The 21,791-nt window shown below is 41.3% G+C and overlaps 1 protein-coding gene across 2 annotated transcripts in view; it reads right to left on the bottom strand.

Moving 5' to 3' along the window:
* The window catches only part of RASSF6 (Ras association domain family member 6), a 43,750-nt gene extending 32,474 nt beyond the window's left edge, over positions 1-11,276 (bottom strand). The window contains exon 1 of one of the 2 annotated variants that reach the window (XM_055341210.1): positions 11,058-11,276. The gene's annotated coding sequence lies outside the window, so the exon portion shown is untranslated. Of the gene's footprint in view, positions 1-3,083; positions 3,131-11,057 lie in introns of those variants that run through there. The other variant, XM_055341220.1, reaches the window with a different exon arrangement.
* Between the last annotated feature and the right edge of the window lie 10,515 nt (positions 11,277-21,791).

Below are 21,791 nucleotides of genomic sequence, written 5' to 3'. Positions count from 1 at the left end.
AGTTTTTAAGCTGTGTTTCATCCATGGGCATGAGGGTTGGGTTGGGAAGGGAAGGAAGGAGAAGGATTTTATTTTACCATGCGCCACAGATCTTACACCCCATACGTGAACCACTTTATGGATATTATCTAACGTAATCCTCAGACCATCCCAGCAAGGTATGGGTATTCTTAACCTGTATTTCTGACACTTAGTAAGTAGTGGCACACATCATTTGAAGAAAGTCTGAATGTCTTTTTTAAAACCTCTACTTTCTTCTTTTCGCTAACATTGTTTTTGCATTTCAGAAAAGTTACACAGATTAAAATTTTTGATTTCCTATCTATTGGTCTCTTCCGAGATATTTTTCAAAGACTTTTTCTCTATCTAAGGGAATTAATAAGATAAAGGAGATGCCCTCCAAAATGTTCAATGGTATGAAACTAAGCTCAGATTTCAAAGTTGAACTCTCTCAGAGTGAATTTCCAAATGGCAGCCTCTAAACCTCTTTTTTCGTAATTGTTTGCAAAGTGACTTGTTGGAGAACAAGTAATAGTGAGTTCCTTTCTCTGCTCTCACCTTCACTCCCCCAGTATAAGTATTAAGATGTTTAGGTATTTTCCTCTGTTTTTATTGCTCAATACATGCTTTTGAGAAAAATCCATTTTATTTCTCATGATATATTTCGTTTGAAATATATCAAATTTTAAATTTGATTTTAAATTGAAAATTATATTCTTCATGTAACTTAGGGAAAATAAGTAGTAAAGGGAGAGGAACATATAATTTAATTATAACAATCTCTAAAAGAAAATGGGCATAAAGAGGGCATATGAAAAAAATACTAGATGAACCAGAAATATATAACTTGACATACAGTCTTCCCCTTGGTAATCAGTTTGAGAGATTGAAAGCTATGCAATGGAGAGATACAGAGAGAGAAAGGCCACAAGATACAGTGATATTTTTAACAAAGTACAATATAAACCATAATGCTGGCCCATGATAAACGCAAATGATTTCCAAATTTTTAGGTGGATCCCTGGATCAAAATCGTGTTGAAAATCACTTTATAGTTGATGGCCCTGTTAGCTATGCTTTTGGTCATGAATGTACCCAGTATGGCTGGATACATGTATCCAATTTGGCATAACTCCTGTTAGAAATCCTTTTTCTGAATTTTTTTTATTTGGAATATGCTTTAAGGATTTTTTTTCCCATTTTTCAATTTATCCACAGTTCTTATATGACCAGGTTTTAGTGATGCAACAGTTACCTTCCTGTCCTATATTTCTATAAATGCACAGACGTGCTTGGAATGTTTGAAAGTGCTGTTTCTTGGTGCAAAGCTTACTTTTTATTGAGAAGTATAAAAAGAAAAAAAAAACTGCATGAGGAACTTTGCCTGGCTGGAATAATGTTTCTGAAGCCTTGCTGGTTTTATATTTTATAGTAAAAATTCCGGAATTTTATGAAAAAAAGATTTTAGATGTCTTACCATGTTTTTAAAGGAAATTTCCAGAGACTTGTGAAAATTTTTTTAGTCAATTCTAAACTTCTGCTTAGCAGCTCAGTGTTATTTTCTTTAAGAAGATATTAAATTCCCAAAGGCTTCTACAAGCCCCCAACCCCAAAAGGCATTTTATAATCACTGAAATGTTTTTGGCAACATGGGAATACAAAATAGCTGAAGGAGAGAAGAAATCCTAGGGCAATGTTTGGAGATGTGCAAGAAAGAGGAAAATGTAGTATGTAAGCTGAAAAACCCCACAATGAATGGCCCAAGGCAAGAAAGGACTGGCCAACTTGGTAAGTCTATTTTTGCAGTTCTCTCTAGAATGAGTTCCCTCCTATGTGATTCTGTGCAAGGGAACACATTTCTTCTATTATAGCCACTCAACTCAAATGGGCTGAACCCTGCCCCAGTCCTGCAAACACAATTTTTAGGTTTCCAGGCAGCTAAAATCAAGCTCTGACTCGCAAGTGTTGATTAGGTGTGATGTAACATTCTTCAAGTTTCCTTCAGGCTCTGGAAATCATGGTTAGACATGAATAACATCCTCTTTTATGTCTTCATCTAAATGGCATTAGGGTGCGACCAGAGATTTTTTTTTAATTTTTATTTATTTATGATAGTCACACACAGAGAGAGAGAGAGAGAGGCAGAGACATAGGCAGAGGGAGAAGCAGGCTCCATGCACCGGGAGCCCGACGTGGGATTCGATCCCGGGTCTCCAGGATCGCGCCCTGGGCCAAAGGCAGGCGCCAAACCGCTGCGCCACCCAGGGATCCCAGAGATTTTTTAAGTATAATATTTTCTAGTCCTTCCATTTTGCTGAAATTAAATATTTAATTACTATTGCTTCAAGTCTATAGAATTATAGGGTAGGTAGCCAGAATAAAAATTTAGGCTAGAGAGAAAAGTTCAACTTTTTATTTTAAAAGAGAGGGGGAGGCACTTTCTCCTTTTACCAAGTCAGCTTAGTTTGGTTGGAGTAAGGTGTTTAGAAAACATTTCATGTCCTCTTTCTCCAGGAGAATAGCAATCCCTCACCCACTGCCCAAAGGAAGGTAAAAGGAAAAAGAAAAGAAAGCTATTTTCACAAAATCCCTGATGCGTATTTCTCCTTATAGCCCATTATTTGAAATTATATAATCTATTTGAAAGCTCTGAGTACATCTCACCAGGCAGATCATAATAGCCTCTAAGCTGAGTGCTTGACTAATTTCCCTTTGTGCTTTTACTATTCTGACCATCACATCATCTTCTTGTTCACAAACCTTCCTTAGGATCTCATTCTAGGCAATTGACATTCAGATTTTCTGCAATTCCACCAACACCTACTTTCTCCAAACTGAAAATTGAAGTTTTTCTCAAATACCAGGACTACCAGTCTAATGGATCTCAAACCACTGAGTCTCTCCTCACCAATTAGTTACCTCACACGAGAGGACCCTCATCACCAGAGGCTGATGTCCAGATTTCTGCTTCTTCCTCATCTCTGCTCAAGTGGGTCCTTATCAAATCTCCCTATAGCCGATTATCTGCACCTGCTGTGATGCCATTTTCTGCTTTCCACCTTGCATTGTTTCTTGATTCATACCTTAGTTCTTTTTTCACTCATACCCTCTTGTTCAGAGAACGGTGCTCCTCTAGTTGGGGATGTCATCCTCTTTGATAGCTCATCATTGGAAGGGAGTCTAATGGAGTACTGACGCTGGAAGGGAGGGACAGAAGCTTAGCCAACCAGGCAAATTAACTCTGCACAGGTCAGAAGTTACATGGATATTTTAGGCTGCCTTGGTACAAAAATGTAGCATGTTCCATGAGTCCAACGAATCCCAGTTAGTCATTCATAGAATTTGTTCTGGACTGTTTGGTCATACGGCCTTTGCTCTTGCTTCTAAAACCTGAGTTTTGCCCCTCGATGTTGTCATACTAATCACCCTCAGAAAGGGTTATTGTCACCGCCTACTGAGAATTCCCCAGGGGTGACCTCATTGTCCAAACACTACCTTCTTCCAGTTATTTACCACCTATCTTTTTAATTTGCCCTTCCTTGTACCTCCCCTCCCACATTCCAGTGGCCTATGGCTTCCCAAATGGTTCGTTTTCTCTCATTTTCTCGGCCTCTTAGCAGCATTTGGCAAAGTTGATTGTTTCCTGCTCTTGAAACTCTTTCTTTTCTTGAGGCTTCTAACCATAACAACCTTACCTTGTTTTTTGGGTTTGTTTGTTTGTTTGTTTTTGTTTTTGTTTTCTGTTTCACAAATCTCAATATTTTAGTTTCCTCTCTGGAATCCTCTGTACAATCATGGAATGCTGGCTTGTTCTAGTCTAACCTCAGCCATGTCCTCTTCTGGGTCTACACTTTATTCCAGGTAATCGAATCCATCTCTAGCCCAACCTCCCTGCTGAGCTCCAGACTCATGTCACTATCTACTTAGTTTCTACTTGAATGTCTAGCAGGCATCTCCACATCAATCAACATGTCCAAGACAGGGCCACTGACATTCTTTCATCTACAGAATCCCCTTCTCCCCAATTATTTTCCATTTATCCAATGAGGCACTATAACTAAAATTTTATTTTTCCTCTCTCATTATAACCAGCGTCCAATCCAAAAGTAAATCCTGCTGGTTGTACCTCCAATATATCACCTGAACCTCACAAGGTTCTATTTCCAATGTGACCACCCTGAGCCAAGCCATCATCATCTTTCTCCTGGATTTTTGCATCAGTCTCGTGGCTAGTTTTCCAGCATCCACACTGTGACTAGTATTCTACCGTCCACACAGCACTGAGGATGATCACTTTCAAGACTGAAATAGACATCATCATCTCATAATTAAAAACTTTCAATGACTTCCAAGAATGAACTAGAATAAAATATAGCCTCCTTATGATGACCCACAAAATCCCATCAGTCTCTTGAGTGTTCATTCCCTTATTTTTCCCATTGATTACATTTTCTCTGGGTTGGCCTTTTTGCTGGTTTTCAGTCGCTTCTTAAGCTCATTCCCATTCTAGGGATTTATACTTATTGCTTCTCCAATTTGGAGCGCCCTGCCCTTAGATTTTCATGTCTGTTTCCCATCATGCCGATCTCAGGCCAAGTATCTCTTCTCTCAGAAGCTTTCCCTAAGCAAGTCTCAGTCACTACCACATGATTTCTATTTAGGTATCTAACAGTGTCTGAAAGGATCTTATCTGTATGTGTCTGTCTTCCCCAACCACAAAATGAGCTTCTTTTGGATGAGGGCTTTTTGCATTTACCTGTGTTCATCCAGCTCTCAGAATTTTGCCTGGAACATGGAAGGAATTCAATTAATGTTTGCTGGGTGGCTGACTAAATGTAAAGTTGCACATGTGGCCTGAAGGATTAATTGTTAGCTGTAAAATTTTCTTGACTTCATAGTTAACATGATAGTTTTACTAACACTAGAAGTTGGGTATATACTGAACTGAAGAAGCACCAATGGAGATTGGTAATGGGCTGAAGAACCATTGCAGGAGCTTCCTGGTTAGCTCCCTATTTGCCTTTATAAAAAAAAAATAGCTGAGGTGTCACTAAAGATACCAAATAACTGCTGTGGAATCATATTGTCAAACCCATGAGCTTTGCTGAGCAAGTCGGAAGATCTCAGATCTGATTAAAGGATTTCAAAAGCCCTTCCATTATTCTCTGACCTTAGGAAGGAAGACAGTTAAGTGGAATTTATGGAACAAAATAAAAACAGGATAAATTTTTGTTCATGGGCAGTATACGTTAATTGAACAGGAAATAATATTAACAGTATAAACAAAAAAAAAACAGTACAAACAGTCCAAATATCTGAAAAGTAAAAATGCAACTTGGTCAAAGTCTCACTTTTATTATTAATTGTCAAGGTGAGAAATAGATCTGTGAATTCAAACAGTTTCCCCTCCCTATTAACCATAATTTATAGCAATTTAAAAATCTGGTAGGACCTTTGTGAATGTCTTCTAAATTATAGAGACTTGATGATTCAAGCATCAGAGTTAGTTTCCTCAAAAGACTTATGAGAAGGATAACAGAGGTCATGATTAGCAGAGATGAGGATTTATGAAAAAAGGGGAAATGATAATTCTAGAAGCCTAGAGGTCTTACATTGGACATTTTCACAACTAGTTTGGTAGAACAAAATAGACTATGCCTTGAGGAGGAAGGTAGTTGTTACAAATCTATGTACTTAACTGGGAGAGTAAATCATATAAGCTCTCTGGTCCTGGGGTGAGAGTTTATCGACTCAGGCTGTACAAAAAATAAGATCATTATTTAATAAGTTTGGTTATTTATTTCTTCATTTTGTCCAGCCAGAACAGAGCTCGTGAGATAGGAAATTAGACAGGTCAGCAATCGAGTCCTGGAGAAATAAACAGTCTTGGAAGTTTTACGTAGGTCTAAGCTCAGACGGGCTTCAGTGGCTCAACAGGGCAGGGCGGACACAGGAAAGTAGACTCGGTCTGAACAGGCAGAAGAGATCAGGAGCCTGAGAGGCTTCTGACAGCAGCAGAGAGCACCCATGCTTTGCCTGCCCCTGCTCTGTATCCTGCCTAGACGTTGGCTAGCCTGGACTGGCCAGTTAATCGAAATGAGGCCAGAGGATGGGAGATGCGAATCCCAGCCTCAATGAACTCAAATGGGCCAGTCACTTAGATTACCTTCCTGTGCCCTATCATGGATTAAATGGTTACTTGTTTAAAAGAGGAAACTTAAAAAATAAAAAATAAAAATAAAAGAGGAAACTTGGTCTGCTCCTTTATGTTATCAACAAATATTTCATGAGTTCCTCCTCTGGGGCTGATGCTAGTCACAGAAGTGTGGCTTCTGTGTATATGTGCAGCCCCTTAGTCCTCAGGGCCACTGGGTGTGTGAGGTGTCAACAGTCATCCGTTTACATGACCTAGAGAAATAGAGATGCTAACTTCCCCAGATTCCCCAGCCAAAGAGAGTTTCTCCTGCCTCTGAACTTTCCCAGCAAAATATCTGCAGCTTTCCCATTACTCACTGCTCTCTATCTCTATTTTACTTTATTTAATGTAACTCTTCCTTTAGAACAGGATTATTGTTTATTTCCTTTTTGTACGTCCTAGAGTGAGTGTATGAGTGCAAGTATATAGGTAAAAACAGATAGGATGAATATGTTCAATATATAGGGAGGCATATTAAAATATTAACCACAGAACTGTGAGCCATGAAAGTATGAGTGATAATTATTTTTGTTTTGATTTTGTATGTTCTCTCTAAATCATATACAATGAACTTATCTTAATAACACACACCATAGGGGGTCCTTGGGTGGCTCAGTGGTTTGGCACCTGCCTTTGGCCCAGGGCGTGACCCTGGAGTCCCGGGATCAAGTCCCACATCAGGCTCCCAGCATGGAGCCTGCTTCTCCCTCTGCCTGTGTCTCTGCCTCTCTTTCTCTCTTTGTTATACATAAATAAAATCTTAAAAAAAAATAACACACACCATAAAAGTCACTAAAAAAAATGGAAAGTAACATTGGAATAGCAAATGTGTATTTAAATTATGAAGTAAGATTATATTCAGGGATGTACATATGGAGTTTTAAAAAATTATTGCTTTGACCTGAAGAAGCAATGGAAAGTTACAAATATGTTTTCAGCTCCAAAATAAAGCAGTTCCCTCTACGCTCTGACCAGGAACCTCAAAGTAGAGAACAGTAGATCTATATATAATTATATGATTTCAAGGAAATGAGAAAAAAATCTATAATTCCATCCATTATCCAACTCTTAATAAAACAGGAAAAGAATCCAGAGAAGCATGGTTTCTGGGAAACATCTGGCCCCACATTTTTCTAAAGGATTTGCTTCATTCACAAAGACGGTAAACGTGGGAAGCTGGTATATAAAAACTATCACTTTATTAAGTGACATGTGTTGCAATTAGGAAATGCTTGTTTCCAGATGCAAATAAAAATGTCTTATAGCACTTGAGTTGAAAGCAGTACTGAACAGGGTATGTATCAACCACCCAAACGGCCATGTGAACATTCATTCCCATTGGTCCCGGGGGAATTCATGTGAAATGCCAACCCTTACTGTTCTACTGCCTAGTGACAGGGCAAGAATGCCCTGGCTCCATTTTCCTCTCAGTGTCCTCAGGGGACTGGAGCTTTATTAGCAGACGCACATGAGCTTTAAGCCACCTCAGGATTCAATGCATCTTGTCACTACTCCGGCTGGAAGGGAGCTGTTCTGCCTGCCAAAGGAATATTCTGGAACTGCTGCTGTGGTATGGCTCAAGGATTCCCTGCTTCATCTAGTTCCCAAGAGGAAACTCTAAGCTTGACTTCACAGGGAGTGTGAATTGTTTTTCTGTTGGCTGCAGAATGAGCACTGTCTGCTCTTGAGCTCCATCTACTAGACCCTTGGACGATGACAGAGAAGTGGCCCTTCAGTCATCTCGGTGGCTGAGGTTACATGGTCATCGCTTGAAAAGGAGACATCTTCACATTCAATCACTGAAAGCAGTAGTGTTTGTCTACTACTTGAAGTTATGAAGTGATGAAATCACTATATCTGATAGCTTTGAAAGACAGATGAATTTCTTCTTTTTTTTTTAAGATTTTATATATTTGAGAGAGACAAAGTATGAGTGGAAGATAGACCATAAGCAGAGGCAGAGAGAGAGGGAGAAGCAGACGCCCCCGCTGAGCAGGGAGCTCAATGCGGGCCTTGATCGCAGGACCCTGGAATCAGGACCTGAGCTGGAGGCAGACGCTTCACCAACTGGGCCACCCAGGTGCCCCATAGATGAATTTCTGCGACAAAACCTAACCCTCTCTAACACTAGACTTTAGAGCAAAGAGAATATTCAGAAGTTCCTTCTCACAGGTTGTATTTTTGATTGACCAACATTTGAATCTTTTTTTTTAGATCTAAACCTTTTTTAAAAATATTTTTAATTCCAGTATAGTTAATATACAATTTCAAGTGTACAATATAGTGATTGAACACTTCCATGCAACACCCAGTGCTCACCACAGCGAGTGCGCTCCTCAGCCGCATCTCCTATTTCACCCAACCCCCACCCACATCCCCTTTGGTGACCATCAGTTCATTCACTAGAGTTAAAAGTCTGTCTCTTGGTTTGCTTTTCTCTCTCTTTTCCCCTCTTTGTTTGTTTGTTTTGTTTCTTATATTTTTTTTTTACCACATATGAATGAAATCATATGGTATTTGTCTTTCTCTGACTGACTTATTTTACTTAAGGTAATGCTCTCTGGCTCCATCCTTGGCATTGCACATGGCAAGATAAAAAAATCAAACTTTTATAGGAAGCTCATGTATCTCTAATAATCCTAAATTCCTTATCTTCAATGAATCTGTACAAGGAAATTGATGGTTAACATTAGATTTCTATTTCAATGAAAAGTATAGGATGCTTCTTATTTAAGGAAGTTAAAAGTAAAACAAGTATCAAATATGAAATTCTGAATTACATGTTAAAAAACATATTACATATGTGTTATACTATTTCCAATAGTTGGGATAGTTTCCAAGATAATTGGGAAGTTAACTTTTTATTAATCAGTGTTGGTTATTTCTCTCTCCATGGACCAAATAATTTGATGGTTTACTGTGAAATGTTATAGGTATTAGAAATAGTAGAGACATACATGAATGCTAAAATAAGAGTTTGGGCAGCCCTGGTGGCTCAGTGGTTTAGGGCCGCCTTCAGCCCAGGGCGTGATCCTGGAGACCCGGGATCGAGTCCCACGTCAGGCCCCCTGCACGGAGCCTGCTTCTCCCTCTGCCAGTGTCTCTGCCTCTGTCTCTCTCTCTCTGTGTCCCTCGTGAATAACTAAGTAAAATTTAAAAAATAAATAAAATAAGAGTTTAACTAGGAAGACTTAACACAGTTATGCGATTAGGTAAATTAATCTCAAACTAATCTCAAATATGGTTAAGTAGATTAATCTCAATTGGGGCTACTGTTTGTTGTGTAGACATACACCATCGAGAAACAGTAAATCAAATAACTTGGTTTAGGTAGTTCCAACCGTATCTATTTGGCAGGAAGGAATATTTCCTCTTTGAAAAACAATTAGTGAATACTGGTCCTATAATTTATTCTAAGTGGATTAGATTATTTTATGAGTTTTTAGCTATAAACAGTAAACACAATCAAACCCCAGAGGACAGTTAAATAGGAAAGTTCAGTTCCATTGGCTTCAGAATTCTATCCACAATTCTTTAGTTAGTAGCCAATCATAACTACATTGGAGAATTTCAAATCTGCAGTTTGAAACAAGAATCCATTAAAACGATGATGATATTAAGCTAGGATCAACTGCAAACCATTTAAATGTTCATTATCGAAATAATAAGATAAAATGTCAATGAAAATACTTTGCTAGTCACAACTTCTAAGTTTGTCCCCTCCTCAAAGTTATCAACATTAATAAAACTAGCGGCGACATTAACGAAAGTGCCCTTTAAATACAGATGGATAAAGTAAGTTCACTTCCCTATAATTTAAGTTCAGGGGTAAAGACCAACAAAACACAGGTATCATTCGTGTATGTTTCTTGTCCATAAACACAAATGAAAGTCTCTAACGCTTCAGTACAAACCATACAATATGGGTACTACAGTATAGGGTCACGGACTACGTGGTCTATTTTTTGAAAGTTGTTCAAGGGCAGTCTGTCTTATAAAACCAAATGCCACACACAATATGTGGTTGCGTGCGACTCTCCTACTACGAAATTATATTTTCTGTTTAGAAATAATAAGTTAACGTGAATGTTACTTTTCCAAAGTAAAGGCGATTGAGTAACAAATGATTTTGCTTTTGTTACCAGGTACTTTTCAAAAAGCAGCAAGAAGCCAGAGCATTTCACTGCCATTCAAAGACGATGTTTTGCACATTTGCCATCTGCTCACATCCTAGACCCACTCTCTGGAAACCAGTCTACCTTTACCACCCCCACGCTGTCTGGTCTCCCCAGCTTAGCTCGCCCTCCCTGATCTGGCCCTTTTGGCAGAGCTGCTTCTCTCCTGATGCTAACTGGAGGTACCACTTATGGGATGCTTGCTAAGTGTTCAATTCCCATCAAAGCCCCTTTGGCATATCCTGTTATGGTGCTTGTTCCGCAGATGAGCCCTGAGGCTTGTTCAGGTCAAGTAGCTTTTGCTAAGGGATAAACGAGTAAGCGGCAAAGCCAGGATTTGAACTTGCGTCCTGAACTCATGGACTCCCATTTAATTCCTCACAGTAGTTTAATGTCTGTGAAGTCTTAAAGTATATCAGAAATCCTTTCCAATTTTTAGGGGGATATGTCTCTGTTGCTTTGTGGAAATAAATACAAGTTCAGCAGAACCCTCACACAAGAGACATTTCAAATCCGATGATTCCAGAAAAAAGGGGGATGTCACGCAGGAGCCAGTACCTTGGTGAAGGTAAGTGCAATCCCAGGTGAAGCTAGGTGAGCTACTTCCCCTGAGGAAGGGGGGAAGGGCTTCTGTGGCCACACCTTTATTCACCCCCAAGCCGTTCCGTCTTTCCCCACAAGCTTACCTGGGTCAGGAAAGCGCATTTTGAAAACAATCAAAAGGAAAAGCAACGTCTGGTGCAATGTGTGCCCGCGCACATCCAGCTTGGCTGCCCCTGGCTTCTGCCTTCTAATAGCCTGTCCTCACCCCGACCTCAGGGGCGGATTCGAGGCCTGCTCTCCCCTGCCCCCGGTTTCACCTGCTATTCACACTGTGAGCAGGACAAGCCTCTGTACCTGAGTCGTTGAGCTGTACCCGCTCCGGAGAGTGTCGTCCTGCCTGGCCAGGTCCCAGGTCGGGAAGGCGGGGCTCGTGCACCTGCAGGGAGCTGGAGCCCAGCGCCAGGGCCCAGGCTGCTGATTCTTACCCCCAGGGCCAGGGCAGGGAGGTGTTAGAGACCTGAGCCACTCCCTGAGCCTCAGTGCATGTTGGGAGTGTTTACTTTCTTTCCTAGGAGTGGCTGATAGGACCGGCCTCTGCTCCCTGACACACACCTTGAGAACGGAATTGACTGTAGCTGCTGAATCCCATGGACTCTAACTCACCTCCACTCTGATCTCCCCACATGTGAAATGAGTGGCCCACAAGAAATGACACCACCGGGGAAAGAATGTCATGATTCACACTTCTTCCTCTTAAAAACGTGCTCTTTGAATTAGAAACGTCTTATTTTCTTTCCTTTGTTCTAACGCCACCTCCTTTCCCTGCCAGCACCTTTCCACCCAGAGCAGTGGTTCTCACATCTCAGGGCACCCCAGAACCACTATGTGACTTGCTAAACCTGCCTACCTCTTGGCCTAAGCACCCAAGAGACTCTGATCTAGCGGATCTGGGGTAGGCTACAGGCACCTGTATGTATGGCTACAGGCACCTGTATGTACACACACACACACACACACACACACACACACACACACTCCAAAGAAGAACCTGGTACCCATCAAAGTTTAAGAACTATTGTAATGAGGTACAGAAGAGGAATTAGATAATAATTTAGTCGTTGACCTACTGAATTGAACTTGGACACTTTGCTTCTCCTCAATACCTCCAGTTTCAAAAAGGGCACCAAGGACGTAGAGACCCTCAAACCACAGACGCTGCGGGAATACGAAGCACCCTCGTTTGGGTGGGCGTGCACACACACATGCACTCACACAAACGCTTTCTGGCGTCACTGTTCATTTACCTGTTTCTCTCGTAAAGCAGCCATTGGTAATTTTTAAGAAATAAATTATTCTTACAAGTGTAAACCTCAGAGCCCACAAAAGAAATTCAGCATAATTTCAACAATGAGTTCAGCAGGCAGAATTGACCTCTGGTGTCTTTTGAGTTCAAATGTCAAAGACGGGACCGACCATTATTATAGATTTGCAGGTTACCTGTTTCATAAATATGGTGTTTTAAGGATTCTGTATGTTCCAAGAGGTCAGATGGTTTATCTATTTCACTTGTGTGTGAAGGAGTGATCATCTTCTTTATCATTGTGGAAGGTTATTTTAATAAACTGAGCAGACTCAAGCCAATGAGCTTATTAAATCACAATCAAAGCTTCTACGGCCTCATATAGGAGGACAGTGTATTTTGAGATTACTTGTAGGTGTTAACTTGATTAGTTGGCCCCATGACCCCCTGCGGCATGGACTAGCCTTTGAACGAGGACTACCAGGACCTGCAGCATCTCTAGCCCCCAGGCTTAAACTTTGTCTCCTTAAACTTAAACTTATGCTCTGCCTCCACCATCTCTACTCTGTGGGGATCATTTGCTTATTATCGGTGTCAGGGCAACTTTATTTTTCATTTTTTTATCACAAACATCCTTGAAGCCTTTATCTGAATTCTGGTTTCCAGTCAGAGGCTCAGTGACTCCTTTTATTTTTGAGTACTTACTCTTTTGTAAGTATATCATTTTTATTTTGTGATATGAAAAATACGTAATTACACATGCGCAATGTGGAAAAATTTAAAAACACAGATGAATAGAAGAAAATTTCACCTATAATCCCAGCCCTCAAATATAGTTACCATAAACAATCGGTGAATGCCTTCATTGACATGGTTTCTGTATGGGTATTTACTAAAATATTGTTACTTTTCCCTTGATGTTTTATATTTAGTGATTTCACCATTAACCATTGTCTTTGGCAATTTCTCCTAGGCCCCAGGCTTAATCCATGTTAGCAGTTGACTTCAGGTGGAGGAGAGAAAGGTTCCTAAAGGGAGATTTTTGTTTTGTTTTGTTTTGTTTTGTTTTGTTTTCTGTTGTTTGCTAATACCTTCTTGTAGGGTATTCTAATGAGTGCTACAGCGACTTCAAGAATAGCTCTGTTTTGTTCCCAGTTTTGCTTGGAAGGACTTTCCTATGAGGGTTCTGGGTTTGGACCTGTGACTTGCTTTGATCGATGGGTCTGTTCCAAGTGACATAAGCAGAGGCTTGAATGAACTGGGCCCTGAGGCTTCACCTTTGTTGCTCTTCAAGCCCAGAATCACAGTATGGACAAGGCTGGGCTAGCCTGTCAAATGATGAGAGACCCTTGGCCCAGTTGTTCCCGTTACCATAACTGACAGCCTAAAGGCAGAGCCACTAAACTCATCTGCAGCTGACTATAAAGACCCACAGATGGGCCCAGCTGAGAACAGCAGAAACACTGTCCAGCTGAGCCCAGCCCAACGTTGGCAACCCACAGAACCATCAGTGATATCAATGGTGGTTGTGTTAAGCCACTAAGTTTTGAGGTAGGATGTTTTAGAGCACAAACTAATGGATACATCTGGTGTGTTTTTGTAATACACACACAAATATGTGCATGCAGGCCAATATCTCATTAATTGGAAGTTGAGACAAGTACTTGGATTACAATGTGTTCCTACTGCAATTTTGCTACAGGGACACAGCGACCCATAGCAATAGAACAGAAAAGGAGGCAAAAAGAGATGTGGGTTATCATCTGATTAGGTCATTTCCACAGACCACTAAATCACCCCTGAAAAATACATAGAGATGATTGTAACTAACTTGAGGAAAATACATGAAGAACAAGAAATTGCCTGATTCTAATGCTGTGGGACCCAATTTACTATCAGTTTGTTTCGTGGCCGTACACCTCATTTTGTTTCTGAAGTTGTACTTGCCTATGTTAGGCACTAAGTGAAGTAGAAAAGGAAGTAAAGTAACTCTAAACATTGAGGGGACTCCCAATAAAAACCTAATTGGATTGCCTTGTTAAGGAAGCCAGCCATACACAATGAGGCAACACAGTAAGTTACTTTTCCAACATGGAAAGCTTAAAATATATATATATATATATATATATATATATATATATATATATATATGTGTGTGTGTGTGTGTGTGTGTGTGTGTGTTTTATGATAGTCACAGAGAGAGAGAGAGGCAGAGACACAGGCAGAGGGAGAAGCAGGCTCCATGCACCGGGAGCCCGACATGGGATTCGATCCCGGGTCTCCAGGATCGCGCCCTGGGCCAAAGGCAGGCGCCAAACCGCTGCGCCACTCAGGGATCCCACATCACATCTTTTTTATCTGTTCATCAATCAATGGACACTTGGGCTATTTCCATAATTTGAGGATTGTGTATAATGCTGCTATAAACATTGAAGTAGATGTATCCCTTCAAACTAGGATTTTTGTATTCTTTGGGTAAATACCTAGTAGTGCAATTGCTGGATCATAGAGTAGAAATGGATAAATTCCTAAAAACATGTAAACTACCAAAACTGAAAACAGGAAGAAAAAACTTGAACAGACTGATAACCAGCAAAGAAATTGAACTGGTAATCAAAAAACTCCCAATAGAGGCACCCTGGTGGCTCAATCAACTGAGCATCTAACCCTTGGTTGGTTTGGCTCAGGTCATGATCCCAAGGTCATGAGCTTGAGCCCCGTATTAGGCTCCATGCTCAGCATGGAGTCAGCCTGAGATTCTCTGCCTCTCTCTCCCTTTGCCCTTACCCTTCCTCAGCTCTTAAGCTCTCTTCCTCTCTCTCTCTCTAACATAAGTAAATAAATAAAATCTTAAAAACAAACAAACAAAAAAAATAACAAACAAAGCCCAGGGCCAGATGGCTTCTCAGGCTACTTGTACCAAACATTTAGAAAAGAGTTAATATCTATTCTCCTCAAATTATTCTGAAAAATAGATAAGAAATGAAACTTCTAAGTTTGTTCTATGAGGCCAGCATTACTCTGATACCAAAACTAGATAAAGACTCCACTAAAAAAGAGAACTACAGCCCAATATCCCTGATGAACGTGGGTGCAAAAATCCTCAGTAAAATATTATCAGACCAAGTTCAACAATACATTTTAAAGAATCATTCACCACAATCAAGGGGGATTCATTCCTGGGTTGCAAGGGTGGTTCAATATTTGTAAATCAATCAGCATGATGCAACACATTAATAAAAGAAAGAATAGAACCATATGCTCATTTCAATAGATGCAGAAAAAGCATTTGACCAAGTACAACATCCATTCATGATAAAACTCTCAACAGAGTAGGTTCAGAGGGAACATGCCTCAACATAGTAAAGGTCACATATGAAAAACCCACAGTGAACACCGTATTCAGTGGAGGGGAAAGCTGGGAGCTTTTCTCCTAAGTCGGGGACAACACAGGGATGTCCACTCTCACCACTGTTACTCAACACAGTACTGGAAGTCTTAGCCTCAGCAATCAGATTACAAAAGGAAATAAAAGGCATCCCAACTGTCAATGAAGAAGTGAAACCTTCACTATTCGCAGGCGACATGATACTTCACATAGAAAACCTGAAAGACACCACCCAAAAATTGCTAGAGGTGCAGGGAGTTCTAAATGGATGCTAGGGAGCAAGCCCCTGCAGGCCAGGAGTCATAGCACTAACAGCCTGGATCCCAACCCCTCCCCACTACTGATGTCTCTGTGCCTTAGCCTCCCCACCCCCAGACAAGGAATAAGGATGAAAATAGTAATATGTGTCTCAGGAGGTTGTTGTGAGGATGAGTAAACAGGGAGGATGTGCAAAGCCTTCAGAAGAGCTCCTGGCCCAGAGTAAGTATGGGCACATGTCAGCGACACTTTCCCCCCAGTTTTATCAAGGTACAGTTGAGACCAGTCACTGTATATGTCTAAGGTGTGCTGCATGTTGTTCAGCTACCATGGCATATTTTGTGAGATGACCACCGCATACGTTAGTTAACACCCATCATCTCTTATAGAAAGCAATAAAAAGAGAAAGCAAAACAAGAAAACATTTTGTCTTTGGGATGGGAACTCTTATGGTTTATGCTCTTAAGTTTTCGTGTGTGAGCTATGGTTGCCATGTTGTAGGTTTTCTTCCCTGGTACTTATTGATCTTATGATTGGAGGTTTGTACCTTTAGACCACCTTCCTCTGCTCCTCCCCTATGCCTCACCCCTGGTTAACTACTAATCTTTTTCTTTTTATAAGATTTTATTTATTTATTCATGAGAGACACAGAAAGAGAGGCAGAGACACAGGCAGAGGGAGAAGCAGTTTCCCCGAAGGGAGCCTGATCCAATCCCCATATGGGTGGGGATCACACTCTGAGCCCAAGGCAGCGCTCAACAGCTGAGCCACCCAGGGGTCCCAGGTAACTACTAATCTGATCCCTTTTGCTATGAGTTTGGTTTGTCTGTTTGTTTATGAGATCATAGTATTTGTCTTCCTCTGTCTGGCTTATTTCACTGAGCCTAATGCCCTCAGGTTCCATCCACATTATCACAGACGGAATTTCTTGCTTGTAGATAGACCACAACCTGTGTGTGCAATTATCCATGAACTTAAGTCATTTCCATGTCTTGGCTGTTGTAGGTGATGTTCGCTACTGATTTAATGCTTGAGGTAGTTGCCAGTGTTTCCTCCTCTGTCTTCCAATGCATAACACGTGTTCTCGTATACACATATAAACACACACACGCGCGTGCAAGGTTTTTATATTCTTAATGTCAGGGTGTGTATGACCTTCTTAGGGTGCTGTATACAATTAAAAGAGCTTTGGGCTGAATGAGCGTTCAAATACTGTAGCTATTGAAAGCAGAAGACAAAAGCAGGAATGTTGTAATCTCCACAGCATCTTTCTGGGGACTAGTGTTGTTTCCTGAAAGCCAGGGCATGAGGTAGAAAAGAGCTCTCTGAGTGGCTCTTCTTCTCCCTAATTTCATGTGTGAACACCAAGCACATTAATCTTACAGGCTGCCCCCATCCCCTGGCATCCACCCTGGGAAGATCAAGGCCTGGGAAAAAGTGAAAGATAGAGCGCTGGGATGGGTGTTCAGACGCTCCCATCATTTGCAGGCAGTTGAGCATCGTGCATCCAGGCGGATGTGCTGTGACCAGCTTTGCTTACAGAAGGCTGAACTCCTCTAGGCTGGAACTCAAGATGTGTTTACGGGCTTTCCGCGCACAAGAAGGGATGAATGCATCAGCGTCCCCTTCGGGATTCCACACCAGCTGTCCCAAGACGCAGTGGCTCAGCTTTTCCAGCTTCGGGCTCCTACTGGTACAGTTTCCTGGAACCTGAAAAGCAGAGGCTCACGTGCGCATCGCAATTTTACAGGCAGAGGGTTCCCTGGTTCCTGTCTAACTCTCACTTTGAGTCTGGTTTTGTTGCCATTATTTTATAAAGTTGGGGAACTTGAGGCCACAGGGCCCCACGATGGTGAGCTCCTGATGTTGAGACTGCAGTTCCTGAACACAAATCACCAGCTTCTCCTTTTTTACACATGTTACTACAGTTGACCCTTGAACAGCACGTATTTGAACTGTGGGGATCCACCTACAGGTGCAGATGGGGTTTTTCCAATAAATATGGTACAGCACTGTAAATGTATTTTGTCTTCCTTATGATTTTCTAGGTAATGTTTTCTTTTCTCCAGCTTACTTTATTGAAAGAATACAGATGTATCTAACACATATGGCTTATGAAATGTGCTAGCTGACTGCGTCATTGGTAAGGCTTCTGGTCAACAGTAGGCTACAGTAGTTAAGTTTTGGGGGGAGTCGAAAGTGGCATGAGGATTTTCAAAAGAGCAGGGGTCAGTGCTTCCAATGCCCATACTGTTCAAGGGTCAACTTTATCTGATGTATTTATGGCTCTTTACATTGCAAATTTGAAACCCTTTTCTTTGCTGCCACTAAAGAGTTGCCATGTTCCTAACTGTCTTTGCTCCAATTGTTTGACTTAACCTAGAAACATTATAAGAGGAGGTGGAAAGAAGGGGTGGAAGGTGTGGAGGGGTTCCACTGCGGATTACACCCCGCACTCTGTTCTTCACAAGGCCTGCCCGCCAGGGAGCGGGCTGGCTAAGGCCTAGTGGGCCCGAAGGAAGGGAAAGACCCAACTTCAGCCACCTGTGCCTTTCCATGTGAGGAAGCAAAATACCCAGCTGCAGACGCCTCTGCTTATCCTGTCCCTCCTGAGGGGGAAGGACAACTGAGAAACATGTGTGAGGTTCACAGTCCAGAGACACAAGCTCACCGAAAGAGTAGACTGAGCCACAGGCTAGAGAACACTTCCTCTCTGCTCTCACCTCGCCACCACATTTAGTAAAGGACTATTTACCTCAGTTCCTTTCAGTCAACACACAATGTCTGGTTATCAAAAAACCCGTAAGACATACTAAAAGGCAAAGCAAAGAGTTTGAAGGGGCCGCGTCAGAACAAGCGTCGCAACAGAAATGGATGTGGCAGGAATATTTGAGTTATGAGAACAGAAATTTTTAAAGACGGTGATTAATACGTTGCCTGACATTTACTGTGAAGACCTGATAGAGCCTCTGGAGGTGAAACCTGGGCATGTGAATAGCCAGTGTGCCAAGGAGACAACAGGCAAGAATAGGTGGGCCGTGTACGCTAAGCAGAGAGACGGGAATCCTAAGACGGAATACAAAAATGCTGGAAACCAAACACACTGCTAGAAAACGAACAAAGCCTTTGATGGACTTGTAGGTGAACGTGCATGGCCGAGGAAAAAACCTCTGAGCTTGTGACTATGTCAACCAACAGAAACATCCGAAACTGAAAAGTAAAGAGAGAAAAAGACTGAAAAAGACAGAATGTGGTATCTAAGAATTGTGGGAACAGGACACCTAATAGGAATACTGGAGGAAGAGGAAAGAGGGAGAATAGGAGAAATATTTGAAGCAAGAATGATTCAAAAAATTCCCCAGATTATTGTCAGACACCAAACCATAGAGCCAGGAAGCCCAGAGCACACCAAGCAGGATAAATGACAAAATCCATAGTTAAACTGCAGAAAAGCAAAGACTTTTTAAAACTACTAAATGAAGTCAAAGGAAAAAAACACCTTCCCTAGAGAGGAGCTAAGATAAGAATTACATCCCGCTTGTCCTTGGAGCTCAAGCACACGAGAGAGTGAGGAGAAATATTTAAAATGTCCTGAGGAGAGCACCTGGGTGGCTCAGCAGTTGAGCATCTGCCTTTGGCTCAGGGCATGATCCTGGAGTCCCGGGATCGAGTCCCACATTGAGCTCCCTGCATGGAACCTGCTTCTCCCTCTGCCTATGTCTCTGCCTCTCTCTGTGTGTCTCTCATGAATAAATAAATAAAATCTTTAAAAAAAAAAAGTCCTCAAACCCTCTTGCACTGTTGGTGGGAATGTGAACTGGTGCAGCCACTCTGGAAAACTGTGTGGAGGTTCCTCAAAGAGTTAAAGATAGACCTGCCCTACGACCCAGCAATTGCACTGTTGGGGATTTACCCCAAAGATACAGATGCAATGAAACGCCAGGACACCTGCACCCCGATGTTTCTAGCAGCAATGTCCACAATAGCCAAACTGTGGAAGGAGCCTCGGTGTCCATCGAAAGATGAATGGATAAAGAAGATGTGGTCTATGTATACACTGGAATATTCCTCAGCCGTTAGAAACGACAAATACCCACCATTTGCTTCAACGTGGGTGGAACTGGAGGGTATGATGCTGAGTGAAGTAAGTCAGTCGGTGAAGGACAAACATATTATATGGTCTCATTCATTTGGGGAATATAAAAAATAGTGAAAGAGAATAAAGGGAAAGGAGAGAAAATGAGCAAAAATATCAGTGAGGGAGACAAAACATGAGAGACTCCTAACTCTGGGAAACGAACAAGGGTTGGTGGAAGGGGAAGTGGGCAGGGGATTGGGGTGACTGGGTGATGGGCACTGAGGGGGGCACTTGGCGGGATGAGCCCTGGGTGTTATGCTATATGTTGGCAATCTGAACTCCAATAAAAAAAATTTTTTTTAAATGTCCCGAGCAGTAGGGTCTTTTGCTTTTTTCCTGTACTTCCTCCAGTTTATTGACAAACTCTTCTTCCCCAATACAAAACCCCAACAAGTCAACTGTGGCTCTGTCTGAACACGTATTTGGTGTGTCCCAGGGTGCTGACAGGTGTCTGTCACAGAACAGTCTGTAGGAAGATAGAAACTTTGCTCCCATAGGACTTGAATTCTAGTAAGTTTAGATGGAAGTTTAAGGGTATAAAAGTAACCAATGTTTTGAACCCGTAGTAGACTGATTCTTTTTTCAGCAGTTTCATAATTTTCAATTTCAAAATTTTCATGACAAATTTTCAGTGTAAAGAAGAAGAATTTTTTTAATTTTCTTTAAGAAAAAGAATTTACGATGAATACCCATATATTCACATTCATTCTGCAATTAACACTTTAACTTTACTTGTTTTTAAAATCGCAGATGAATGTATCCATCCGTTCATCCATTCTTCATTATCATCTTTTTTGTATATATTTCAAAGTAAATTATAGAAATCAGTTTATTTTACCCCTAACCACCTTTGTATGCATATCACAAATGTCATTAGCTGGAGTTTAGTATTTGCATATGAGCAAACATCGTTTCTTTTTTGAGAGGTAATTTATATACGGTGAAATGCACAAATCTTACACGTACCATTGGATGAGTTTAGATGAATGCATATACCGACGCAACCCAAACTTTTATCAGGAAACTGAAGTCAGCATCACACCAGAGATCTCTCCCATGCCTTCCCAGTTGATTCCTGCAGGGGTAACCCTTCAGAGGCAGTTACTGTTCTGATTCTCCCCCATACACATTGGTTTTGCCTGTTCCATGTAGATGGAATCATACAGTGTGTATTTTTCGTGTCCTACTTGTTATGGAATCACAGAGTGTGTATTCTTTGTGTCCTACCTCTTTTATACACCCTCATTTCCATGAGCTTCTTTTAGGTAGTGGCCATTTTCAGAAGTAAATATACTTTTTATGACTAATATGCCATTGCATATACCACAGCTTGTTTATCTATTCCCCTAGCACTGGACCCCTGAGCTTTTTCCAGTTTTTAACGGTTATGAATAAAGCAGCCCTGAACAACCTTGTGTAAGTGATAAGATGGTTTTATAAAACTTTTCTCTTCTTTCTCAGGAAACAACTAGTGTCGATATGTATGGCTGACTTCTAAAGTTACGTCTCCAGACTAACCCTGCCCCTCCACTCCAGACTCTTAAATCCAACTGCCAACTCAACATCTCCTCTGGAGTTCCAATATGTAACTCAAACCTAATGTTTGGAAGCAAACTGCTGCCCGGCGCCCACCCCAATTGCAATTTTTCCATCCCAGTAAATGGCAAATCTAACCTTCGATTATTAAGACCATAAAACACAGAGACAGCCCCAACCCCTCTCCCTTTTCCACCATCCAATCCATGGGCAAAACCTATTTCCTCTATCTTCAGAATATATCTGGAATGTTCCAA

The sequence above is a fragment of the Nyctereutes procyonoides genome, unplaced genomic scaffold, assembly GCF_905146905.1.
Source record: "Nyctereutes procyonoides isolate TBG_1078 unplaced genomic scaffold, NYPRO_anot_genome, whole genome shotgun sequence".
Classification (NCBI taxonomy): Eukaryota; Metazoa; Chordata; class Mammalia; order Carnivora; family Canidae; genus Nyctereutes; species Nyctereutes procyonoides.
This window is presented reverse-complemented; position numbering and strand designations above follow the sequence as displayed.